At 47.0% G+C, this 23,814-nt stretch overlaps 23 non-coding genes and 4 pseudogenes across 23 annotated transcripts; 2 read left to right on the top strand and 25 right to left on the bottom strand.

The window, feature by feature from the left end:
- Nucleotides 1-1,809: 1,809 nt before the first annotated feature.
- LOC135011727 (U1 spliceosomal RNA) lies at nt 1,810-1,973 on the bottom strand. Its single transcript, XR_010210773.1, has one exon. It is a non-coding gene; the product is annotated as a U1 spliceosomal RNA (small nuclear RNA).
- A 671-nt stretch (nt 1,974-2,644) lies between these two features.
- LOC135012004 (U1 spliceosomal RNA) lies at nt 2,645-2,807 on the bottom strand. Its single transcript, XR_010211021.1, has one exon. It is a non-coding gene; the product is annotated as a U1 spliceosomal RNA (small nuclear RNA).
- Nucleotides 2,808-2,959: 152 nt separating this feature from the next.
- LOC135011707 (U1 spliceosomal RNA) lies at nt 2,960-3,123 on the bottom strand. The gene has a single exon (XR_010210754.1). It is a non-coding gene; the product is annotated as a U1 spliceosomal RNA (small nuclear RNA).
- A 671-nt stretch (nt 3,124-3,794) lies between these two features.
- Nucleotides 3,795-3,957, bottom strand: LOC135011912 (U1 spliceosomal RNA). The gene has a single exon (XR_010210947.1). It is a non-coding gene; the product is annotated as a U1 spliceosomal RNA (small nuclear RNA).
- A 152-nt stretch (nt 3,958-4,109) lies between these two features.
- On the bottom strand, nt 4,110-4,273 carry LOC135011697 (U1 spliceosomal RNA). The gene has a single exon (XR_010210744.1). It is a non-coding gene; the product is annotated as a U1 spliceosomal RNA (small nuclear RNA).
- A 702-nt stretch (nt 4,274-4,975) lies between these two features.
- Nucleotides 4,976-5,110, bottom strand: LOC135011994 (U1 spliceosomal RNA; annotated as a pseudogene).
- Nucleotides 5,111-5,262: 152 nt separating this feature from the next.
- On the bottom strand, nt 5,263-5,426 carry LOC135011744 (U1 spliceosomal RNA). The gene has a single exon (XR_010210790.1). It is a non-coding gene; the product is annotated as a U1 spliceosomal RNA (small nuclear RNA).
- A 7,122-nt stretch (nt 5,427-12,548) lies between these two features.
- Nucleotides 12,549-12,712, top strand: LOC135011804 (U1 spliceosomal RNA). The gene has a single exon (XR_010210847.1). It is a non-coding gene; the product is annotated as a U1 spliceosomal RNA (small nuclear RNA).
- A 152-nt stretch (nt 12,713-12,864) lies between these two features.
- On the top strand, nt 12,865-13,027 carry LOC135011900 (U1 spliceosomal RNA). The gene has a single exon (XR_010210935.1). It is a non-coding gene; the product is annotated as a U1 spliceosomal RNA (small nuclear RNA).
- A 618-nt stretch (nt 13,028-13,645) lies between these two features.
- Nucleotides 13,646-13,787, bottom strand: LOC135011942 (U1 spliceosomal RNA; annotated as a pseudogene).
- A 152-nt stretch (nt 13,788-13,939) lies between these two features.
- LOC135012043 (U1 spliceosomal RNA) lies at nt 13,940-14,103 on the bottom strand. Its single transcript, XR_010211056.1, has one exon. It is a non-coding gene; the product is annotated as a U1 spliceosomal RNA (small nuclear RNA).
- Nucleotides 14,104-14,774: 671 nt separating this feature from the next.
- Nucleotides 14,775-14,938, bottom strand: LOC135011885 (U1 spliceosomal RNA). The gene has a single exon (XR_010210924.1). It is a non-coding gene; the product is annotated as a U1 spliceosomal RNA (small nuclear RNA).
- A 152-nt stretch (nt 14,939-15,090) lies between these two features.
- Nucleotides 15,091-15,254, bottom strand: LOC135011864 (U1 spliceosomal RNA). The gene has a single exon (XR_010210904.1). It is a non-coding gene; the product is annotated as a U1 spliceosomal RNA (small nuclear RNA).
- Nucleotides 15,255-15,948: 694 nt separating this feature from the next.
- Nucleotides 15,949-16,090, bottom strand: LOC135011944 (U1 spliceosomal RNA; annotated as a pseudogene).
- A 152-nt stretch (nt 16,091-16,242) lies between these two features.
- Nucleotides 16,243-16,406, bottom strand: LOC135011741 (U1 spliceosomal RNA). Its single transcript, XR_010210787.1, has one exon. It is a non-coding gene; the product is annotated as a U1 spliceosomal RNA (small nuclear RNA).
- A 670-nt stretch (nt 16,407-17,076) lies between these two features.
- LOC135011894 (U1 spliceosomal RNA) lies at nt 17,077-17,239 on the bottom strand. Its single transcript, XR_010210929.1, has one exon. It is a non-coding gene; the product is annotated as a U1 spliceosomal RNA (small nuclear RNA).
- Nucleotides 17,240-17,391: 152 nt separating this feature from the next.
- Nucleotides 17,392-17,555, bottom strand: LOC135011813 (U1 spliceosomal RNA). The gene has a single exon (XR_010210856.1). It is a non-coding gene; the product is annotated as a U1 spliceosomal RNA (small nuclear RNA).
- Nucleotides 17,556-18,170: 615 nt separating this feature from the next.
- LOC135011913 (U1 spliceosomal RNA) lies at nt 18,171-18,333 on the bottom strand. Its single transcript, XR_010210948.1, has one exon. It is a non-coding gene; the product is annotated as a U1 spliceosomal RNA (small nuclear RNA).
- Nucleotides 18,334-18,486: 153 nt separating this feature from the next.
- On the bottom strand, nt 18,487-18,650 carry LOC135011908 (U1 spliceosomal RNA). The gene has a single exon (XR_010210943.1). It is a non-coding gene; the product is annotated as a U1 spliceosomal RNA (small nuclear RNA).
- A 683-nt stretch (nt 18,651-19,333) lies between these two features.
- Nucleotides 19,334-19,485, bottom strand: LOC135011977 (U1 spliceosomal RNA; annotated as a pseudogene).
- A 152-nt stretch (nt 19,486-19,637) lies between these two features.
- Nucleotides 19,638-19,801, bottom strand: LOC135012096 (U1 spliceosomal RNA). Its single transcript, XR_010211109.1, has one exon. It is a non-coding gene; the product is annotated as a U1 spliceosomal RNA (small nuclear RNA).
- Nucleotides 19,802-20,472: 671 nt separating this feature from the next.
- LOC135011939 (U1 spliceosomal RNA) lies at nt 20,473-20,635 on the bottom strand. The gene has a single exon (XR_010210974.1). It is a non-coding gene; the product is annotated as a U1 spliceosomal RNA (small nuclear RNA).
- Nucleotides 20,636-20,787: 152 nt separating this feature from the next.
- On the bottom strand, nt 20,788-20,951 carry LOC135011735 (U1 spliceosomal RNA). Its single transcript, XR_010210781.1, has one exon. It is a non-coding gene; the product is annotated as a U1 spliceosomal RNA (small nuclear RNA).
- Nucleotides 20,952-21,566: 615 nt separating this feature from the next.
- On the bottom strand, nt 21,567-21,729 carry LOC135011914 (U1 spliceosomal RNA). The gene has a single exon (XR_010210949.1). It is a non-coding gene; the product is annotated as a U1 spliceosomal RNA (small nuclear RNA).
- Nucleotides 21,730-21,881: 152 nt separating this feature from the next.
- On the bottom strand, nt 21,882-22,045 carry LOC135011809 (U1 spliceosomal RNA). Its single transcript, XR_010210852.1, has one exon. It is a non-coding gene; the product is annotated as a U1 spliceosomal RNA (small nuclear RNA).
- A 672-nt stretch (nt 22,046-22,717) lies between these two features.
- On the bottom strand, nt 22,718-22,880 carry LOC135011955 (U1 spliceosomal RNA). Its single transcript, XR_010210987.1, has one exon. It is a non-coding gene; the product is annotated as a U1 spliceosomal RNA (small nuclear RNA).
- Nucleotides 22,881-23,032: 152 nt separating this feature from the next.
- On the bottom strand, nt 23,033-23,196 carry LOC135011998 (U1 spliceosomal RNA). Its single transcript, XR_010211018.1, has one exon. It is a non-coding gene; the product is annotated as a U1 spliceosomal RNA (small nuclear RNA).
- Between the last annotated feature and the right edge of the window lie 618 nt (nt 23,197-23,814).

The raw sequence follows: 23,814 nt of genomic DNA on the forward strand, positions 1-23,814 counted from the left end.
GCACCACCAAATTCAAGGTATGTGCAAAACATGGGACGTGCTGGAATTTGCCCAGATATAATGCACGCACAATATTGCTGGCGTTGTCCGATGCCACAAATCCACAGGAGAGTCCAATTGGGGTAAGCCATTCTGTGATGATCTTCCTTAGTTGCCGTAAGAGGTTTTCAGCTGTGTGCGTATTCTGGAAAGCGGTGATACAAAGCGTAGCCTGCCTAGGAAAGAGTTGGCGTTTGCGAGATGCTGCTACTGGTGCCGCCGCTGCTGTTCTTGCGGCGGGAGTCAATACATCTACCCAGTGGGCTGTCACAGTCATATAGTCCTGAGTCTGCCCTGCTCCACTTGTCCACATGTCCGTGGTTAAGTGGACATTGGGTACAACTGCATTTTTTAGGACACTGGTGAGTCTTTTTCTGAGGTCTGTGTACATTTTCGGTATCGCCTGCCTAGAGAAATGGAACCTAGATGGTATTTGGTACCGGGGACACAGTACCTCAATCAAGTCTATAGTTGGCTCTGAAGTAATGATGGATACCGGAACCACGTTTCTCACTGCCCAGGATGCCAAGGCCTCAGTTATCCGCTTTGCAGCAGGATGACTGCTGTGATATTTCATCTTCCTTGCAAAAGACTGTTGGACAGTCAATTGCTTGGTGGAAGTAGTAAAAGTGGTCTTACGACTTCCCCTCTGGGATGACCATCGACTCCCAGCAGCAACAACAGCAGCGCCAGCAGCAGTAGGCGTTACACTCAAGGATGCATCGGAGGAATCCCAGGCAGGAGAGAACTCGTCAGAATTGTCAGTGACATGGCCTGCAGGACTATTGGCATTCCTGGGGAAGGAGGAAATTGACACTGAGGGAGTTGGTGGGGTGGTTTGCGTGAGCTTGGTTACAAGAGGAAGGGATTTACTGGTCAGTGGACTGCTTCCGCTGTCGCCCAAAGTTTTTGAACTTGTCACTGACTTATGATGAATGCGCTGCAGGTGACGTATAAGGGAGGATGTTCCGAGGTGGTTAACGTCCTTACCCCTACTTATTACAGCTTGACAAAGGCAACACACGGCTTGACACCTGTTGTCCGCATTTCTGTTGAAATACTTCCACACCGAAGAGCTGATTTTTTTGGTATTTTCACCAGGCATGTCAATGGCCATATTCCTCCCACGGACAACAGGTGTCTCGCCGGGTGCCTGACTTAAACAAACCACCTCACCATCAGAATCCTCCTTGTCAATTTCCTCCCCAGCGCCAGCAACACCCATATCCTCCTCATCCTGGTGTGTTTTGGATTCGGGTGTTTTTTTCAAAAAACCCTAAAAAAACAGCTTAAATCATAGAATTTGGGAGTCATTTTGATCCCAAAGTATTGCCAAATTGCCCATCGTGTTCAACCTGTTTTAAGTTGTGATGATTCTACATACTTGCTGAATAATGTTTTATGACTAGTTAACTACTATAACTCATGTTACCCCCGGATTAACCATGTTGATATTTTAAGTATTATAACCTTGGATAGCTTTTTCATTCAGAAATGTATACATTCCTTTTTTAAATCCAATTACAGAGTCCGCCATTACCACCTTCCCTGGCAGGGAATTCCACATCCTGATTGCCCTAACAGTGAAGATCACAGTATCTCACCTGGCAGGTAAGTAGGAGTTGGGCTAGAGCTGTGGAGGATTGCTGCTCGGGCACCCCCTGTCAAGTGAAGGAGATCCAACTGAGGCAGCACAAGGGAACTCTCGAAAGAAGAACAAGGCTAGAGGAAGATCTGAGACAAAGAAATCTGACTTTTACCAGAGCTGACCAGAGGAAAGCACAAACACAGTCCCCCACTACCACAAATAATGCAGTCGAGTTTCCCACATTTGGGGAAATCACAGGGGTCAGCATACCCAGAGTGCAATGAATGAACCTCACCCTGGGAGAACAATCTTCATGACCATGGTATCTCCTATGCAAAATAAGTATGATTTGGGATAGGGCTGGGGAGGGCCGCTGCTCAGGCACATCTCTGTCAAGTAAAGGAGATTCAACTGAGGCAACACAAGGGAACTCTCATCTGGGGACAACAACTGCAGGGAGAACACATATTTTCAGATGAACATGGGAGGGCAGAAGGCTGCCTAATACTGAAGCACCCCCAAACAACAAACCAAATGCAACTACTAGTGCAAGCATTCCTGGGGGAAGGCCTGCAGCAGATGGATTTGCATATGGTGATGTCATCCAAGCAGTGGGTCAAAGTTGGCTTCAACCCTCGTCTGCATATGAAAATAAAAATGGGGTGTGCAGGGCATGGCGGCCTTTTGCGGCGCTTGGATGACCCCTAGTTCGCATTAAACACCTCCACCTTCCTTCGGTGTGGGGCTCATGTTGGCTATGCCCCAGCCCCTGAAGCATTCAAGCTGATTTCTTGCAGCAGCTGGGCACTGTAACAGCTCCAGAGCTGCTCTGTAAAGCAAGTAAAAGGGTGTGGGCCCTGCAGCACTACCTGTAGTTTGCATTGTGCTTTGGAAGGCACAAAGTAAGCAGACGGGAGAAGTCAGGATAGTGCACAAGGGCATAGAAGGGAGCGGCTCAAGAAAAGAGAAGTGGAAACAGACAGCAAACTAGGCTGGAGAGAGACCTGAGACAAAGAGATCTGAATTATACGAGAGCCGACCAGAGGAAACACAAATTATGTAATCAAGTGTCCCACATTTGGGGAAATCGTAGGAGCAGCACACCCAGAGTGCATTGGGTGAGCCTTGCCCTGGGAGAAGCACCTTCCTGATCATAGTATCTCACCTGGCAGGTAAGTAGGAGTTGGGCTAGAGCTGGGGAGGGTCGCTGTTCGGGCACCCCCCTGTCAAGTGAAGGAGCTCCAACTGAGGCAGCACAAGGAAACTCTCGAAAAAAGAACAAGGCTAGAGGAAGATCTGAGACAAAGAAATCTGACTTTTACCAGAGCTGACCAGAGGAAAGCACAAACACAGTCCCCCACTACCACAAATAATGCAGTCGAGTTTCCCACATTTGGGGAAATCACAGGGGTCAGCATACCCAGAATGCAATGAATGAACCTCACCCTGGGAGAACAATCTTCATGACAATGGTATCTCCTATGCAAAATAAGTATGATTTGGGATAGGGCTGGGGAGGGCCGCTGCTCAGGCACATCTCTGTCAAGTAAAGGAGATTCAACTGAGGCAGCACAAGGGAACTCTCATCTGGGGACAACAACTGCAGGGAGAACACATATTTTCAGATGAACATGGGAGAGCAGAAGGCTGCCTAATACTGAAGCACCCCCAAACAACAAACCAAATGCAACAACTAGTACAAGCATTCCTGGGAAAAGGTCTGCAGAAGACGGATTTGCATACGGTGATGTCATCCAAGCAGTGGGCCAAAGTTGGCTGGAACCCTCATCTGCATATGAAAAGAGAAAAGGGGTATGCAGGGCATGGCGGCCTTTTGCGGCGCTTGGATGACCCTTAGTTCGCATTAAACACCTCCACCCTCCGTCGGTGTGGGGCTCATGTTGGCTATGCCCCAGCCCCTGAAGCATTCAAGCTGATTTCTTGCAGCAGCTGGGCACTGTAACAGCTCCAGAGCTGCTCTGAAAGGCAAGTAAAAGGGTGTGGGCCCTGCAGCACTACCTGTAGTTTGCATTGTGCGTTGGAAGGCACAAAGTAAGCAGACAGGAGAAGTCAGGAGAGTGCACAAGGGCATAGAAGGCAGCGGCTCAAGAAAAGAGAAGTGGAAACAGACAGCAAACTAGGCTGGAGAGAGACCTGAGACAAAGAGATCTGAATTATACGAGAGCCGACCAGGGGAAACACAAATTATGCAGTCAAGTTTCCCACATTTGGGGAAATCGCAGGAGCAGCACACCCAGAGTGCAATGGGTGAGCCTTGCCCTGGGAGAAGCACCTTCATGATCATAGTATCTCACCTGGCAGGTATGTAGGAGTTGGGCTAGAGCTGGGGAGGGTCGCTGCTTGGGTACCCCCCTGTCAAGTGAAGGAGATCAAACTGAGGCAGCACAATGGAACTCTCGAAAGAAGAACAAGGCTAGAGGAAGATCTGAGACAAAGAAATCTGACTTTTACCAGAGCTGACCAGAGGAAAACACAAACACAGTCCCCCACTACCACAAATAATGCAGTTGAGTTTCCCACATTTGGGGAAATCACAGGGGTCAGCATACCCAGAATGCAATGAATGAACCTCACCCTGGGAGAACAATCTTTATGACCATGGTATCTCCTATGCAAAATAAGTATGATTTGGGAAAGGGCTGGGGAGGGCCGCTGCTCAGGCACATCTCTGTCAAGTAAAGGAGATTCAACTGAGGCAGCACAAAGGAACTCTCATCTGGGGACAACAACTGCCGGGAGAACACATATTTTCAGATGAACATGGGAGGGCAGAAGGCTGCCTAATACTGAAGCACCCCCAAACAACAAACCAAATGCAACAACTAGTTCAAGCATTCCTGGGGGAAGGTCTGCAGAAGACGGATTTGCATACAGTGATGTCATCCAAGCAGTGGGCCAAAGTTGGCTGGAACCCTCATCTGCATATGAAAAGAGAAAAGGGGTATGCAGGGCATGGCGGCCTTTTGCGGCGCTTGGATGACCCTTAGTTCGCATTAAACACCCCCACCCTCCTTCGGTGTGGGGCTCATGTTGGCCATGCCCCAGCCCCTGAAGCATTCAAGCTGATTTCTTTCAGCAGCTTGGCACTGTAACAGCTCCAGAGCTGCTCTGTAAGGCAAGTAAAAGGGTGTGGGCCCTGCAGCACTACCTGTAGTTTGCATTGTGCATCGGAAGGCACAAAGTAAGCAGACAGGAGGAGAAGTCAGGATAGTGCACAAGGGTGTAGAAGAGAGGGGCTCAAGAAAAAAGAAGTGGAAACAGACAGCAAACTAGGCTGGAGAGAGACCTGAGACAAAGAGATCTGAATTATATGAGAGCCGACTAGGGGAAACACAAATTATGCAGTCAAGTTTCCCACATTTGGGGAAATCGCAGGGGCAGCACACCCAGAGTGCAATGGGTGAGCCTTGCCCTGGGAGAAGCAACTTCATGATCATAGTATCTAACCTGGCAGGTAAGTAGGAGTTGGGCTAGAGCTGGGGAGGGTCGCTGCTCGGGCACCCCCCTGTCAAGTGAAGGAGATCCAACTGAGGCAGCACAAGGGAACTCTTGAAAGAAGAACAAGGCTAGAGGAAGATCTGAGACAAAGAAATCTGACTTTTACCAGAGCTGACCAGAGGAAAGCACAAACACAGTCCCCCACTACCACAAATAATGCAGTTGAGTTTCCCACATTTGGGGAAATCACAGAGGTCAGCATACCCAGAATGCAATGAATGAACCTAACCCTGGGAGAACAATCTTCATGACCATGTTATCTCCTATGCAAAATAAGTATGATTTGGGATAGGGCTGGGGAGGGCCGCTGCTCAGGCACATCTCTGTCAAGTAAAGGAGATTCAACTGAGGCAGCACAAGGGAACTCTCATCTGGGGACAACAACTGCAGGGAGAACACATATTTTCAGATGAACATGGGAGGGCAGAAGGCTGCCTAATACTGAAGCACCCCCAAACAACAAACCAAATGCAACAAGATGAAGACCCATGTGCTAGAGCCAAGCCGCAGGTACATTGAATGCTAGCAAGCTGAATATTTAAATCCTTTTTGTTCCGCAGCATTCCAATGCGGAAGATTCCATGGAACCAGAGATCCTTCCATTGAGAAGGACATGCTGCCTGGATGACTACACTGTGCAAATTAAATCACGGAGCCAGTTGGCTTGTGGGTGGCTCTGGTGACTGGGTGGTTGGGTGGGTGGTGTGTCGGAAGTGGAGCGCATGCAAATGATTGTGTATCATCCAGCTAGTGAGAGAGAAAACTCATGCAGGAGTGTTCCTGCTTGTCAGTGGGTTATGCACCTTGCCAGACGTTAAATCTACATAGAGCAGCTGGAGGGGACAAGAGCATGTTTGCAAAATATAGATAGAAGAGCATATATGCTGGCGCATTCTCCATGATTGTGTCAGCTTATGTTTTGGTGCACTGCACTTTCCTCCACTAAGTTTTAGCCATTTTTGTTAAGCTCAAGTGTAGTTGCTTCTCGGCCTTTTGGCTGTGATCTTGTATCGTGGTTGAAGGGTCTGCTGGAGGGAGGGATTGTTTTCTTCATTGGCGAAAGATCAAAGATATTCCAGGATGGAAGGCTTGGGAACACTATCTGTTTTTCAGTTGTGGAAGAGCACAGAGGTCGGATTGGACTACATTCTATAGTAAAGGATATCTTTCTATTTATTGACCCTCCCCTTATATGTGTCTGTGTTACAATAAAGCTTCGGTTTTGTGAATCCCTCACCCTCTTACACTCCACACCCATAGCCTTATTAACTGTTGTATTATTGTATACTTTAAATGTATAGTGCAGTTCATGATTTATAGTGTAGACTGGCCTGTGCTGTAGTTCTTGAACTGTACTATACCGTCAGCATTTGTATTGTGTTTTGGCTGTGCTGCAACACTGTATTTATGTGTGCAATGTTTATGTATGTTTTTTTTTATGTCAATAAAGACTGCTTTTTCAAGCCAATATCTGAAAACAATCAATGTTTATCTTTGATGGCAATAAAAGTGGTATGATATTTGATGCTTTTGAAATCCAATATCTGATATGTCCCCTATCTGGGAACCATATATTAAATGGCTTTTCAGAAAAGGGAGATGGGAGAAGAGCTTTCATTACTTGTAGGACCGATGCACATAAAGAAGCAAAAAAACATACATAAACATTACACACATAAGTACCGCGTTGCGGCACAGCCAAAACACAATAGAAATGCTGATGGTATAGTACAGTTCAAGAACTACAGCACAGGCCAGCCTACACTATAAATCATGAACTGCACTATACATTTAAACTGTACAATAATACAACAGTTAATAAGGCTATGGGTGTGGAGTGTAAGAGGGTGAGGGAATCACAAGCCCGAAGCTTTATTGAAAGACTGACACATATAAGGGGAGGTTTAATAAATAGAAAGACATCCTTTACTATAGAATGTAGTCCAATCCGACCTCTGTGCTCTTCCACAACTGAAAAACAGATAGTGTTCCCAAGCCTTCCATCCTGGAATATCTTTGGTCTTTCGCCAATGAAGAAAGCAACCCCTCCCTCCAGCAGACCCTTCAACCACAATACAAGATCACAGCCAAAAGGCCGAGAAGCAACTACACTTGAGCTTAACAAAAATGGCTAAAACTTAGTGGAGGAAAGTGCAGTGCACCAAAACATAAGCTGACACAATCATGGAGAATGCGCCAGCATATATGCTCTTCTATCTATATTTTGCAAACATGCTCTTGTCCCCTCCAGCTGCTCTATGTAGATTTAACGTCTGGCAAGGTGCATAACCCACTGACAAGCAGGCACACTCCTGCATGAGTTTTCACTCTCACTAGCTGGATGATACACAATCATTTGCATGTGCTCCACCTCCGACACACCACCCACCCAACCACCCAGTCACCAGAGCCACCCACAAACCAACTGGCTCCGTGATTTAATTTGCACAGTGTAGTCATCCAGGCAGCATGTCCTTCTCAATGGAAGGATCTCTGGTTCCATGGAATCTTCCGCATTGGAATGCTGCGGAACAAAAAGGATTTAAATATTCAGCTTGCTAGCATTCAATGTACCTGCGGCTTGGCTCTAGCACATGGGTCTTCATCCTGTGGCCCTCCAGCTGCTGTGAAACTACACATCCCAGCACGCCCTGCCACAGTTTTGCTATAAGGTATGCTAAAACTGAGGCAGGGCATGCTGGGATGTGTAGTTCCATAGCAGCTGGAGGGTCGCAGGTTGAAGACCCATGTTTTAGCATGCCTGTTCTATGATGCATGTTCCGTGATGTCACAATCAGCTTGGAATGGGGTGTCTAGCAGGCATTTGCTGACAGCCGCTTGAGGGAGACACACATCAGGAGATGCAGCATATCGGAGGTCTTCGATGCCTTTCCAGCAAATGCACACCACCTGCTGCTGGTCTGGACACAAAACAATGCCCACAATCGAAGTCCCAAAATGCCCAACTACAGGATTCATGTAAGTAGTGAATTTAGGAATGAATTTAGAAGTAGGAAATTAAGTTAGTTCACAAGTACATTCAAATTCAGATCTAAAGTCTAGGTAGGCCTCACGTCCTGGCAGCCGCCAGCATTTAAAAATGCCTTGATTAGAGGTACGGAATTAAATGTAGATAAGAAGTAGACACAAAATAAGACTCCGCAGAGCAGTTATCAGGTGTTTTTATCAATTGTTGCATTTAAAAAATCAAGCAATTAGGGAACACAATGTTGCAACAATGTAACCCTATTTGCAAAATAGTACTAAATAAGTTTGTCGATGTAAGACATTTGCAAAGGCGCATCCAAAACACGCTGGAAAATGCAACTGAATCTGTTTTTGGAGGCTAGAATAGGAAATGTGCATCGGTCCTACAAGTACTGAAAGCTCTTCTCCCATCTCCCTTTTCTGAAAAGCCATTTAATATATGGTTCCCAGATAGGGGACATATCAGATATTGCCTTTCAAAAGCAGCAAATATCATACCACTTCTATTGCCATCAAAGATAAACATTGATTGTTTTCAGATATTGGATTGAAAAAGCAGTCTTTATTGACATAAAGAAGCAAAAAAACATACATAAACATTACACACATAAGTACTGTGTTGCAGCACAGCCAAAACACAATACAAATGCTGTCGGTATAGTACAGTTCAAGAACTACAGTACAGGTCAGCCTACACTATAAATCATGAACTGCACTATACATTTAAACAATACAATAGTTAATAAGGCTATGGGTGTGGAGTGTAAGAGGGTGACGGAATCACAAGCCCAAAGCTTTATTAAAAGACAGACACATATAAAGGGAGGATTAATAAATACAAAGATACCCTTTACTATAGAATGTAGTCCAATCCGGTCTTTCAACTCTTCCACAACTGAAAAACGGATAGTGTTCCCAAGCCTTCCATCCTGGAATATCTTCAGTCTCTCGCCAATGAAGAAAACAATCCCTCCAGCAGACTCTTCAACCACAATACAATATCACAGCCAAAAGAGCGAGAAGCAACTACACTTGCGTTTAAACAAAATGGCTAAAACTTAGTGGAGGAAAGTGCAGTGCACCAAAACATAAGCTGACACAATCATGGAGAATGCGCCAGCATATATGCTCTTCTGTGTATATTTTCCAAACCTGCTCTTGTCCCCTCCAGTTGCTCCATGTAGATTTGACGTCTGGCAAGGTGCATAACTCACTGACAAGCAGGCACACTCCTGCATGAGTTTTCTCTCTCACTAGCTGGATGATACACATTCATTTGCATGTGCTCCACCTCCGACACACCGCCCACCCAACCACCCAGTCACCAGAGCCACCCACAAGCCAACTGGCTCCGTGATTTAATTTGCACAGTGCAGTCATCCAGGCAGCATGTCCTTCTCAATGGAATAATCTCTGGTTCCATGGAATCTTCCGCATTGGAATGCTGCGGAACAAAAAGGATTTAAACATTCAGCTTGCTAGCATTCAATGTACCTGCGGTTTGGTTCTAGCACATGGGTCTTCATCCTGTGGCCCTCCAGCTGCTGTGAAACTACACATCCCAGCATGCCCTGCCACAGTTTTGCTATTAAGGTATGCTAAAACTGAGGCAGGGCATGCTGGGATATGTAGTTCCACAGCAGCTGGAGGGTCGCAGGTTTCCTAGAAAAACTTTAAAAAGTCAATAATCTGGAGAGTTTTTGTAAGATGTTTCTTCCAGCAACCAATGAAGAAACACATTGGTACTTTCGCATGATGAGTGAGTGCTTCAGGATCTCTTGCACTTACATGTGCAGCAGAGTACTGCACTGGAAGCATGCTGGGCCCATAACCCAGAGGTAGGCAGATTGAAACTATCCTTTGCTATATGCATTTTTTTTTTGTTCATTAAAGTAATCCAAAACTGGGATTGATATTTTAGCTTTTATTTTTACTTAAAGTACAATAACTTTTACCATTTTAATTTGTTTTAATAGTATATTGACAGTATTGTTTTCTTTCAAAAATCCAATTAATTTTCTTTACCCGATTATTAAAATGGTAATTGACAAAAACAAACTACATTGTCACCAGAAGAGCAATACAAAATGTACAAGTGATATATTAAAATCATCTTTCCAGCTTGAATTTCAATGATGCATTGGGGCAACGATTTTGTGAGAAACATCTTCACCCTTAAATAAAGATTTTCTTAATTCCTTACCTGTGTGCTAATTAGATATCACCTTGTTTTCACATTAAACAGACTTCCACATGAGAAAGCAGCAAGGATGCAGTGGCGTTAATGTTTCCTGGTGTCAACCTGTATTATTTCAGTAGATATTGAAATGAGGATGCATCTTGCTGCCTTTCCAATGAAGCAAGTTTAATTTAGTAATAGGTGAAAAACCATCACTACAAATATGTTAATCAGATACTTGGCTTTGTGGACACTTTTCAGAGAACAAATTAGTTAGCATAAAAATAAAGCCAGAAAATGAAGAGCTGTTTAATCACTCAATTGGATTTTTCTGCCAGCATATTTCTTTTTCTCTGCAACCCACTGCTAAATTGTGCTTCCTAGCTGTTTTTATAAAATCACTGAATCAAATCTAACTCTGATTACATCAGAGAAGGCCAGGTACCCTACACCATAACAGGGGGTTTGAAATTTTGACTTGTCTACTTAAAGATCACCAAAATCTGATAACAAGGTCAATTAAGTCCCTGGGTGGGATTGAACCACCAACCTTTTGGTTAATAGCCTTACACACTAACTGATTGCGCCACAGCGACACTTTGCAAAACTATATACTGACAAAGGCTAATAAGCATTCATCTAGAACGATTCCTAGAAACATTTTAAAAAGTCAATAATGTGGAGAGTTTTTGTAAGATGTTTCTTCCATCAACCAATGAAGAAACACATTGGTACTTTCCCATGATGAGTGAGTGCTTCAGGATCTCTTGCACTTACATGTGCAGCAGAGTACTGTAATGGAAGCATGCTGGGTCCATAACCCAGAGGTAGGCAGATTGAAACTATCCTCTGCTATATGCATTTTTTTTGTTAATTAAAGTAATCCAAAACTGGGATTGATATTTTTGCTCTTTTATTTTTACTTAAAGTACAATAACTTTTACCATTTTAATTTGTTTTAATAGTATATTGACAGTATTGTTTTCTTTCAAAAATCCAATTAATTTTCTTTACCCGATTATTAAAATGGTAATTGACAAAAACAAACTACATTGTCACCAGAAGAGCAATACAAAATGTACAAGTGATATATTAAAATCATCTTTCCAGCTTGAATTTCAATGATGCATTGGGGCAACGATTTTGTGAGAAACATCTTCACCCTTAAATAAAGATTTTCTTAATTCCTTACCTGTGTGCTAATTAGATATCACCTTGTTTTCACATTAAACAGACTTCCACATGAGAAAACAGCAAAGATGCAGTGGCGTTAATGTTTCCTGGTGTCAACCTGTATTATTTCCATAGATATTGAAATGAGGATGCATCTTGCTGCCTTTCCAATGAAGCAAGTTTAATTTAGTAATAGGTGAAAAACCATCCCTACAAAGATGTTAATCAGATACTTGGCTTTGTGGACACTTTTCAGAGAACAAATTTGTTATCATAAAAATAAAGCCAGAAAATGAAGAGCTGTTTAATCACTCAATTGGATTTTTCTGCCAGCATTTTTCTTTTTCTCTGCAACCCACTGCTAAATTGTGCTTCCTAGCTGATTTTTTATAAAATCACTTAATCAAATCTAACTCTGATTACATCAGAGAAGGCCAGGTACCCTACACCATAAGAGGGGGTTTGCAATTTTGACTTGTCTACTTAAATATCACCAAAATCTGATCACAAGGTCAATTACGTCCCTGGGTGGGATTGAACCACCAACCTTTTGACTAATAGGCACTTAGCAACTGTATAAATGTTAAGGATAATGTTAATAAGTTAACCAATGCAAGCATTAACCCGTGCAAGTTGTACCCTGTTTTGAACTTTGAACATGAGCCCCACACCAAAGGAGGTTGGAGGTGTTTAATGCAAACTAGGGGTCAGCCAAGCGCCGCAAAAGGCCACCATGCCCTGCACGCCCCTTTTCTCTTTTCATATGCAGACGAGGGTTGAAGCCAACTTTGACCCACTGCTTGGATGACATCACCATATGCAAATCCATCTGCGGCAGGCCTTCCCCCAGGAATGCTTGCACTAGTTGTTGCATTTGGTTTGTTGTTTGGGGGTGCTTCAGTATTAGGCAGCCTTCTGCCCTCCCATGTTCATCTGAAAATATATGTTCTCCCTGCAGTTGTTGTCCCCAGATGAGAGTTCCCTTGTGCTGCCTCAGTTGAATCTCCTTTACTTGATAGAGATGTGCATGAGCAGCGGCCCTCCCCAGCCCTATTCCAAATCATACTTATTTTGCATAGGAGATACCATGGTCATGAAGATTTTTCTCCCAGGGTGAGGTTCATTCATTGCATTTTGGGTATGCTGACCCCTGTGATTTCCCCAAATGTGGGAAACTTGACTGCATTATTTGTGGTAGTGGGAGGCTGTGTTTGTGATTTCTTCTGGTCAGCTCTGGTAAAAGTCAGATTTCTTTGTCTCAGATTTTCCTTTAGCCTTGTTCTTCTTTCGAGAGTTCCCTTGTGCTGCCTCAGTTGGATCTCCTTCACTTTACAGGGGGGTACCCGAGCAGCAACCCTCCCCAGCTCTAGACCAACTCCTACTTACCTGCCAGGTGAGATACTATGATCATGAAGGTGCTTCTCCCAGGGCAAGGCTCACCCATTGTACTCTGGGTGTGCTGCTCCTGCGATTTCCCCAAATGTGGGAAACTTGACTGCATAATTTGTGTTTCCCCTGGTCGGCTCTCGTATAATTCAGATCTCTTTGTCTCAGGTCTCTCTCCAGCCTAGTTTGCTGTCTGTTTCCACTTCTCTTTTCTTCAGCCGCTTCCTTCTATACCCTTGTGCACTATCCTGACTTCTCCTCCCGTCTGCTTACTTTGTGCCTTCCAATGCACAATGCAAACTACAGGTAGTGCTGCAGGGCCCACACCCTTTTACTTGCCTTACAGAGCAGCTCTGGAGCTGTTACAGTGCCCAGCTGCTGCAAGAAATCAGCTTGAATGCTTCAGGGGCTGGGGCATAGCCAACATGAGCCCCACACCGAAGGAGGGTGGAGGTGTTTAATGCAAACTAGGGGTCAGTCATGTTGGCTATGCCCCAGCCCCTGAAGCATTCAAGCTGATTTCTTGCAGCAGCTGGGCACTGTAACAGCTCCAGAGCTGCTCTGAAAGGCAAGTAAAAGGGTGTGGGCCCTGCAGCACTACCTGTAGTTTGCATTGTGCGTTGGAAGGCACAAAGTAAGCAGACAGGAGGAGAAGTCAAGAGAGTCCACAAGGGTATAGAAGGGAGGGGCTCAAGAAAAAAGAAGTGGAAACAGACAGCAAACTAGGCTGGAGAGAGACCTGAGACAAAGAGATCTGAATTATATGAGAGCCGACCAGGGGAAACACAAATTATGCAGTCAAGTTTCCCACATTTGGGGAAATCGCAGGGGCAGCACACCCAGAGTGCAATGGGTGAGCCTTGCCCTGGGAGAAGCACCTACATGATCATAGTATCTCACCTGGCAGGTAAGTAGGAGTTGGGCTAGAGCTGGGGAGGGTCGCTGCTCGGGCACCCCCATGTCAAGTGAAGGAGATCCAACTGAGGCAACACAAGGGAACTCTCGAAAGAAGAACAAGGCTAGAGGAAGATCTGAGACAAAGAAATCTGACTTTTACCAGAGCTGACCAGAGGAAAGCACAAACACAGTCCCCCACTACCACAAATAATGCAGTTGAGTTTCCCACATTTGGGGAAATCACAGGGGTCAGCATACCCAGAATGCAATGAATTAACCTAACCCTGGGAGAACAATCTTCATGACCATGGTATCTCCTATGCAAAATAAGTATGATTTGGGATAGGGCTGGGGAGGGCCGCTGCTCAGGCACATCTCTGTCAAGTAAAGGAGATTCAACTGAGGCAGCACAAGGGAACTCTCATCTGGGGACAACAACTGCAGGGAGAACACATATTTTCAGATGAACATGGGAGGGCAGAAGGCTGCCTAATACTGAAGCACCCCCAAACAACAAACCAAATGCAACAACTAGTAAAAGCATTCCTGGGAGAAGGTCTGCAGAAGACGGATTTGCATACGGTGATGTCATCCAAGCAGTGGGCCAAAGTTGGCTGGAACCCTCATCTGCATATGCAAAGAAAAAAGGGTTATGCAGGGCATGGCGGCCTTTTGCGGCGCTTGGATGACCCCTAGTTCGCATTAAACACCTCCATTCTCCTTCGGTGTGGGGCTCATGTTGGCTATGCCCCAGCCCCTGAAGTATTCAAGCTGATTTCTTGCAGCAGCTGGGCACTGTAACAGCTCCAGAGCTGCTCTGTAAGGCAAGTAAAAGGGTGTGGGCCCTGCAGCACTACCTGTAGTTCGCATTGTGCGTTGGAAGGCACAAAGTAAGCAGACAGGAGAAGTCAGGAGAGTGCACAAGGGCATAGAAGGCAGGGGCTCAAGAAAAGAGAAGTGGAAACAGACAGCAAACTAGGCTAAAGAGAGACCTGAGACAAAGAGATCTGAATTATACGAGTAGCCGACCAGAGGAAACACAAATTATGCAATCAAGTGTCCCACATTTGGGGAAATCGTAGGAGCAGCACACCCAGAGTGCAATGGGTGAGCCTTGCCCTGGGAGAAGCACCTTCCTGATCATAGTATCTCACCTGGCAGGTAAGTAAGAGTTGGGCTTGAGCTGGGGAGGGTCGCTGCTCGGGCACCCCCCTGTCAAGTGAAGGAGATCCAACTGAGGCAGCACAAGGAAACTCTCAAAAAGAGAACAAGGCTAGAGGAAGATCTGAGACAAAGAAATCTGACTTTTACCAGAGCTGACCAGAGGAAAGCACAAACACAGTCCCCCACTACCACAAATAATGCAGTCGAGTTTCCCACATTTGGGGAAATCACAGGGGTCAGCATACCCAGAATGCAATGAATGAACCTCACCCTGGGAGAACAATCTTCATGACCATGGTATCTCCTATGCAAAATAAGTATGATTTGGGATAGGGCTGGGGAGGGCCGCTGCTCAGGCACATCTCTGTCAAGTAAAGGAGATTCAACTGAGGCAGCACAAGGGAACTCTCATCTGGGGACAACAACTGCAGGGAGAACACATATTTTCAGATGAACATGGGAGAGCAGAAGGCTGCCTAATACTGAAGCACCCCAAACAACAAACCAAATGCAACAAATAGTACAAGCATTCCTGGGGGAAGGTCTGCAGAAGACGGATTTGCATACGGTGATGTCATCCAAGCAGTGGGCCAAAGTTGGCTGGAACCCTCATCTGCATATGAAAAGAGAAAAGGGGTATGCAGGGCATGGCGGCCTTTTGCGGCGCTTGGATGACCCTTAGTTCGCATTAAACACCTCCACCCTCCGTCGGTGTGGGGCTCATGTTGGCTATGCCCCAGCCCCTGAAGCATTCAAGCTGATTTCTTGCAGCAGCTGGGCACTGTAACAGCTCCAGAGCTGCTCTGAAAGGCAAGTAAAAGGGTGTGGGCCCTGCAGCACTACCTGTAGTTTGCATTGTGCGTTGGAAGGCACAAAGTAAGCAGACAGGAGGAGAAGTCAAGAGAGTCCACAAGGGTATAGAAGGGAGGGGCTCAAGAAAAAAGAAGTGGAAACAGACAGCAAACTAGGCTGGAGAGAGACCTGAGACAAAGAGATCTGAATTATATGAGAGCCGACCAGGGGAAACACAAATTATGCAGTCAAGTTTCCCACATTTGGGGAAATCGCAGGGGCAGCACACCCAGAGTGCAATGGGTGAGCCTTGCCCTGGGAGAAGCACCTACATGATCATAGTATCTCACCTGGCAGGTAAGTAGGAGTTGGGCTAGAGCTGGGGAGGGTCGCTGCTCGGGCACCCCCCTGTCAAGTGAAGGAGATCCAACTGAGGCAACACAAGGGAACTCTCGAAAGAAGAACAAGGCTAGAGGAAGATCTGAGACAAAGAAATCTGACTTTTACCAGAGCTGACCAGAGGAAAGCACAAACACAGTCCCCCACTACCACAAATAATGCAGTTGAGTTTCCCACATTTGGGGAAATCACAGGGGTCAGCATACCCAGAATGCAATGAATGAACCTAACTCTGGGAGAACAATCTTCATGACCATGGTATCTCCTATGCAAAATAAGTATGATTTGGGATAGGGCTGGGGAGGGCCGCTGCTCAGGCACATCTCTGTCAAGTAAAGGAGATTCAACTGAGGCAGCACAAGGGAACTCTCATCTGGGGACAACAACTGCAGGGAGAACACATATTTTCAGATGAACATGGGAGGGCAGAAGGCTGCCTAATACTGAAGCACCCCCAAACAACAAACCAAATGCAACAACTAGTAAAAGCATTCCTGGGAGAAGGTCTGCAGAAGACGGATTTGCATACGGTGATGTCATCCAAGCAGTGGGCCAAAGTTGGCTGGAACCCTCATCTGCATATGCAAAGAAAAAAGGGTTATGCAGGGCATGGCGGCCTTTTGCGGTGCTTGGATGACCCCTAGTTCGCATTAAACACCTCCATTCTCCTTCGGTGTGGGGCTCATGTTGGCTATGCCCCAGCCCCTGAAGTATTCAAGCTGATTTCTTGCAGCAGCTGGGCACTGTAACAGCTCCAGAGCTGCTCTGTAAGGCAAGTAAAAGGGTGTGGGCCCTGCAGCACTACCTGTAGTCGCATTGTGCGTTGGAAGGCACAAAGTAAGCAGACAGGAGAAGTCAGGAGAGTGCACAAGGGCATAGACGGCAGGGGCTCAAGAAAAGAGAAGTGGAAACAGACAGCAAACTAGGCTGGAGAGAGACCTGAGACAAAGAGATCTGAATTATACAAGCGCCGACCAGGGGAAACACAAATTATGCAGTCAAGTTTCCCACATTTGGGGAAATCGCAGGAGCAGCACACCCAGAGTGCAATGGGTGAGCCTTGCCCTGGGAGAAGCACCTTCATGATCATAGTATCTCACCTGGCAGGTATGTAGGAGTTGGGCTAGAGCTGGGGAGGGTCGCTACTCGGGTACCCCCCTGTCAAGTGAAGGAGATCAAACTGAGGCAGCACAATGGAACTCTCGAAAGAAGAACAAGGCTAGAGGAAGATCTGAGACAAAGAAATCTGACTTTTACCAGAGCTGACCAGAGGAAAACACAAAAACAGTCCCCCACTACCACAAATAATGCAGTTGAGTTTCCCACATTTGGGGAAATCACAGGGGTCAGCATACCCAGAATGCAATGAATGAACCTCATCCTGGGAGAACAGTCTTTATGACCATGGTATCTACTATGCAAAATAAGTATGATTTGGGATAGGGCTGGGGAGGGCCGCTGCTCAGGCACATCTCTGTCAAGTAAAGGAGATTCAACTGAGGCAGCACAAGGGAACTCTCATCTGGGGACAACAACTGCAGGGAGAACACATATTTTCAGATGAACATGGGAGGGCAGAAGGCTGCCTAATACTGAAGCACGCCCAAACAACAAACCAAATGCAACAACTAGTACAAGCATTCCTGGGGGAAGGTCTGCAGAAGACGGATTTGCATACGGTGATGTCATCCAAGCAGTGGGCCAAAGTTGGCTGGAACCCTCATCTGCATATGAAAAGAGAAAAGGGGTATGCAGGGCATGGCGGCCTTTTGCGGCGCTTGGATGACCCTTAGTTCGCATTAAACACCCCCACCCTCCTTCGGTGTGGGGCTCATGTTGGCCATGCCCCAGCCCCTGAAGCATTCAAGCTGATTTCTTGCAGCAGCTTGGCACTGTAACAGCTCCAGAGCTGCTCTGTAAGGCAAGTAAAAGGGTGTGGGCCCTGCAGCACTACCTGTAGTTTGCATTGTGCATTGGAAGGCACTTAAGAAAAGAGAAGTGGAAACAGACAGCAAACTAGGCTGGAGAGAGACCTGAGACAAAGAGATCTGAATTATACGAGAGCCGACCAGGGGAAACACAAATTATGCAGTCAAGTTTCCCACATTTGGGGAAATCGCAGGAGCAGCACACCCAGAGTGCAATGGGTGAGCCTTGCCCTGGGAGAAGCACCTACGTGATCATAGTATCTCACCTGGCAGGTAAGTAGGAGTTGGGCTAGAGCTGGGGAGGGTCGCTGCTCGGGTACCCCCCCTGTCAAGTGAAGGAGATCCAACTGAGGCAGCACAAGGGAATTCTCGAAAGAAGAACAAGGCTAGAGGAAGATCTGAGACAAAGAAATCTGACTTTTACCAGAGCTGACCAGAGGAAAACACAAACACAGTCTCCCACTACCACAAATAATGCTGTCGAGTTTCCCACATTTGGGGAAATCACAGGGGTCAGCATACCCAGAATGCAATGAATGAACCTCATACTGGGAGAATAATCTTCATGACCATGGTCTCTCCTATGCAAAATAAGTATGATTTGGGATAGGGCTGGGGAGGGCCGCTGCTCAGGCACATCTCTGTCAAGTAAAGGAGATTCAACTGAGGCAGCATAAAGGAACTCTCATCTGGGGACAACAACTGCAGGGAGAACACATATTTTCAGATGAACATGGGAGGGCAGAAGGCTGCCTAATACAGAAGCACCCCCAAACAACAAACCAAATGCAACAACTAGTGCAAGCATTCCTGGGGGAAGGCCTGCAGCAGATGGATTTGCATATGGTGATGTCATCCAAAGCAGTGGGTCAAAGTTGGCTTCAACCCTCGTCTTTATATGAAAAGAGAAAAGGGGCGTGCAGGGCATGGCGGCCTTTTGCGGCGCTTGGATGACCCCTAGTTCGCATTAAACACCTCCACCCTCCTTCGGTGTGGGGCTCATGTTGGCTATGCCCCAGCCCCTGAAGCATTCAAGCTGATTTCTTGCATTAGCTGGGCACTGTAACTGCTCCAGAGCTGCTCTGTACAGCAAGTAAAAGGGTGTGGGCCCTGCAGCACTACCTGTAGTTTGCATTGTGCATTGGAAGGCACAAAGTAAGCAGACGGGAGAAGTAAGGATAGTGCGCAAGGCCATAGAATGGAGCGGCTTAAGAAAAGAGAAGTGGAAACAGACAGCAAACTAGGCTGGAGAGAGACCTGAGACAAAGAGATCTGAATTATACCAGAGCCGACCAGGGGAAACACAAATTATGCAGTCAAGTTTCCCACATTTGGGGAAATCGCAGGGGCAGCACATCCAGAGTGCAATGGGTGAGCCTTGCCCTGGGAGAAGCACCTTCATGATTATAGCATCTCACCTGGCAGGTAAGTAGAAGTTGGGCTAGAGCTGGGGAGAGTCGCTGCACGGGCACCCCCCTGTCAAGTGAAGGAGATCCAACTGAGGCAGCACAAGGGAACTCTCGAAAGAAGAACAAGGCTAGAGGAAGATCTGAAACAAAGAAATCTGACTTTTACCAGAGCTGACCAGAGGAAAGCACAAACACAGTCCCCCACTACCACAAATAATGCAGTTGAGTTTCCCACATTTGGGGAAATCACAGGGGTCAGCATACCCAGAATGCAATGAATGAACCTCACCCTGGGAGAACAATCTTCAAGACCATGGTCTCTCCTATGCAAAATAAGTATGATTTGGGATAGGGCTGGGGAGGGCCGCTGCTCAGGCACATCTCTGTCAAGTAAAGGAGATTCAACTGAGGCAGCACAAGGGAACTCTCATCTGGGGACAACAACTGCAGGGAGAACACATATTTTCAGATGAACATGGGAGGGCAGAAGGCTGCCTAATACTGAAGCACCCCCAAACAACAAACCAAATGCAACAACTAGTGCAAGCATTCCTGGGGGAAGGCCTGCAGCAGATGGATTTGCATATGGTGATGCCATCCAAGCAGTGGGTCAAAGTTGGCTTCAACCCTCGTCTGCATATGAAAAGAGAAAAGGGGCGTGCAGGGCATGGCGGCCTTTTGCGGCGCTTGGATGACCCCTAGTTCGCATTACACACCTCCACCCTCCTTCGGTGTGGGGCTCATGTTGGCTATGCCCCAGCCCCTGAAGCATTCAAGCTGATTTCTTGCAGCAGCTGGGCACTGTAACTGCTCCAGAGCTGCTCTGTAAGGCAAGTAAAAGGGTGTGGGCCCTGCAGCACTACCTGTAGTTTGCATTGTGCGTTGGAAGGCACGAAGTAAGCAGACGGGAGAAGTCAGGATAGTGCGCAAGGGCATAGAAGGGAGCGGCTCAAGAAAAGAGAAGTGGAAACAGACAGCAAACTAGGCTGGAGAGAGACCTGAGACAAAGAGATCTGAATTATACGAGAGATGACCAAGGGAAACACAAATTATGCAGTCAAGTTTCCCACATTTGGGGAAATCGCAGGGGCAGCACAACCAGAGTGCAATGGGTGAGCCTTGCCCTGGGAGAAGCACCTTCATGATCATAGTATCTCACCTGGCAGGTAAGTAGGAGTTGGGCTAGAGCTGGGGAGGGTCACTGCTCGGGCACCCCCCTCTCAAGTGAAAGAGATCCAACTGAGGCAGCACAAGGGAACTCTCGAAAGAAGAACAAGGCTAGAGGAAGATCTGATATAAAGAAATCTGATTTTTACCAGAGCTGACCAGAGGAAAGCACAAACACAGTCCCCCACTACCACAAATAATGCAGTCGAGTTTCCCACATTTGGGGAAATCACAGGGGTCAGCATACCCAAAATGCAATGAATGAACCTCACCCTCGGAGAACAATCTTCATGAAAATGGTATCTCCTATGCAAAATAAGTATGATTTGGGATAGGGCTGGGGAGGGCCGCTGCTCAGGCACATCTCTGTCAAGTAAAGGAGATTCAACTGAGGCAGCACAAGGGAACTCCCATCTGGGGACAACAACTGCAGGGAGAACACATATTTTCAGATGAACATGGGAGGGCAGAAGGCTGCCTAATACTGAAGCACCCCCAAACAACAAACCAAATGCAACAACTAGTACAAGCATTCCTGGGGGAAGTTCTGCAGAAGACGGATTTGCATACGGTGATGTCATCCAAGCAGTGGGCCAAAGTTGGCTGGAACCCTCATCTGCATATGAAAAGAGAAAAGGGGTATGCAGGGCATGGCGGCCTTTTGCGGCGCTTGGATGACCCTTAGTTCACATTAAACACCCCCACCCTCCTTCGGTGTGGGGCTCATGTTTGCTATGCCCCAGCCCCTGAAGCATTCAAGCTGATTTCTTGCAGCAGCTGGGCACTGTAACAGCTCCAGAGCTGCTCTGTACGGCAAGTAAAAGGGTGTGGGCCCTGCAGCACTACCTGTAGTTTGCATTGTGCATTGGAAGGCACTTAAGAAAAGAGAAGTGGAAACAGACAGCAAACTAGGCTGGAGAGAGACCTGAGACAAAGAGATCTGAATTATACGAGAGCCGACCAGGGGAAACACAAATTATGCAGTCAAGTTTCCCACATTTGGGGAAATCGCAGGAGCAGCACACCCAGAGTGCAATGGGTGAGCCTTGCCCTGGGAGAAGCACCTACGTGATCATAGTATCTCACCTGGCAGGTAAGTAGGAGTTGGGCTAGAGCTGGGGAGGGTCGCTGCTCGGGTAACCCCCTGTCAAGTGAAGGAGATCCAACTGAGGCAGCACAAGGGAATTCTCGAAAGAAGAACAAGGCTAGAGGAAGATCTGAGACAAAGAAATCTGACTTTTACCAGAGCTGACCAGAGGAAAACACAAACACAGTCCCCCACTACCACAAATAATGCTGTCGAGTTTCCCACATTTGGGGAAATCACAGGGGTCAGCATACCCAGAATGCAATGAATGAACCTCACACTGGGAGAATAATCTTCATGACCATGGTATCTCCTATGCAAAATAAGTATGATTTGGGATAGGGCTGGGGAGGGCCGCTGCTCAGGCACATCTCTTTCAAGTAAAGGAGATTCAACTGAGGCAGCATAAGGGAACTCTCATCTGGGGACAACAACTGCAGGGAGAACACATATTTTCAGATGAACATGGGAGGGCAGAAGGCTGCCTAATACTGAAGCACCCCCAAACAACAAACCAAATGCAACAACTAGTGCAAGCATTCCTGGGGGAAGGCCTGCAGCAGATGGATTTGCATATGGTGATGTCATCCAAAGCAGTGGGTCAAAGTTGGCTTCAACCCTCGTCTGCATATGAAAAGAGAAAAGGGGCGTGCAGGGCATGGCGGCCTTTTGCGGCGCTTGGATGACCCCTAGTTCGCATTAAACACCTCCACCCTCCTTCGGTGTGGGGCTCATGTTGGCTATGCCCCAGCCCCTGAAGCATTCAAGCTGATTTCTTGCAGTAGCTGGGCACTGTAACTGCTCCAGAGCTGCTCTGTACGGCAAGTAAAAGGGTGTGGGCCCTGCAGCACTACCTGTAGTTTGCATTGTGCATTGGAAGGCACAAAGTAAGCAGACGGGAGAAGTAAGGATAGTGCGCAAGGCCATAGAATGGAGCGGCTTAAGAAAAGAGAAGTGGAAACAGACAGCAAACTAGGCTGGAGAGAGACCTGAGACAAAGAGATCTGAATTATACGAGAGCCGACCAGGGGAAACACAAATTATGCAGTCAAGTTTCCCACATTTGGGGAAATCGCAGGGGCAGCACATCCAGAGTGCAATGGGTGAGCCTTGCCCTGGGAGAAGCACCTTCATGATTATAGTATCTCACCTGGCAGGTAAGTAGAAGTTGGGCTAGAGCTGGGGAGAGTCGCTGCACGGGCACCCCCCTGTCAAGTGAAGGAGATCCAACTGAGGCAGCACAAGGGAACTCTCGAAAGAAGAACAAGGCTAGAGGAAGATCTGAAACAAAGAAATCTGACTTTTACCAGAGCTGACCAGAGGAAAGCACGAACACAGTCCCCCACTACCACAAATAATGCAGTTGAGTTTCCCACATTTGGGGAAATCACAGGGGTCAGCATACCCAGAATGCAATGAATGAACCTCACCCTGGGAGAACAATCTTCAAGACCATGGTCTCTCCTATGCAAAATAAGTATGATTTGGGATAGGGCTGGGGAGGGCCGCTGCTCAGGCACATCTCTTTCAAGTAAAGGAGATTCAACTGAGGCAGCACAAGGGAACTCTCATCTGGGGACAACAACTGCAGGGAGAACACATATTTTCAGATGAACATGGGAGGGCAGAAGGCTGCCTAATACTGAAGCACCCCCAAACAACAAACCAAATGCAACAACCAGTGCAAGCATTCCTGGGGGAAGGCCTGCAGCAGATGGATTTGCATATGGTGATGCCATCCAAGCAGTGGGTCAAAGTTGGCTTCAACCCTCGTCTGCATATGAAAAGAGAAAAGGGGCGTGCAGGGCATGGCGGCCTTTTGCGGCGCTTGGATGACCCCTAGTTCGCATTACACACCTCCACCCTCCTTCGGTGTGGGGCTCATGTTGGCTATGCCCCAGCCCCTGAAGCATTCAAGCTGATTTCTTGCAGCAGCTGGGCACTGTAACTGCTCCAGAGCTGCTCTGTAAGGCAAGTAAAAGGGTGTGGGCCCTGCAGCACTACCTGTAGTTTGCATTGTGCGTTGGAAGGCACGAAGTAAGCAGACGGGAGAAGTCAGGATAGTGCACAAGGGCATAGAAGGGAGCGGCTCAAGAAAA

Source organism: Pseudophryne corroboree, unplaced genomic scaffold, assembly GCF_028390025.1.
Source record: "Pseudophryne corroboree isolate aPseCor3 unplaced genomic scaffold, aPseCor3.hap2 scaffold_251, whole genome shotgun sequence".
Lineage (NCBI taxonomy): Eukaryota > Metazoa > Chordata > Amphibia > Anura > Myobatrachidae > Pseudophryne > Pseudophryne corroboree.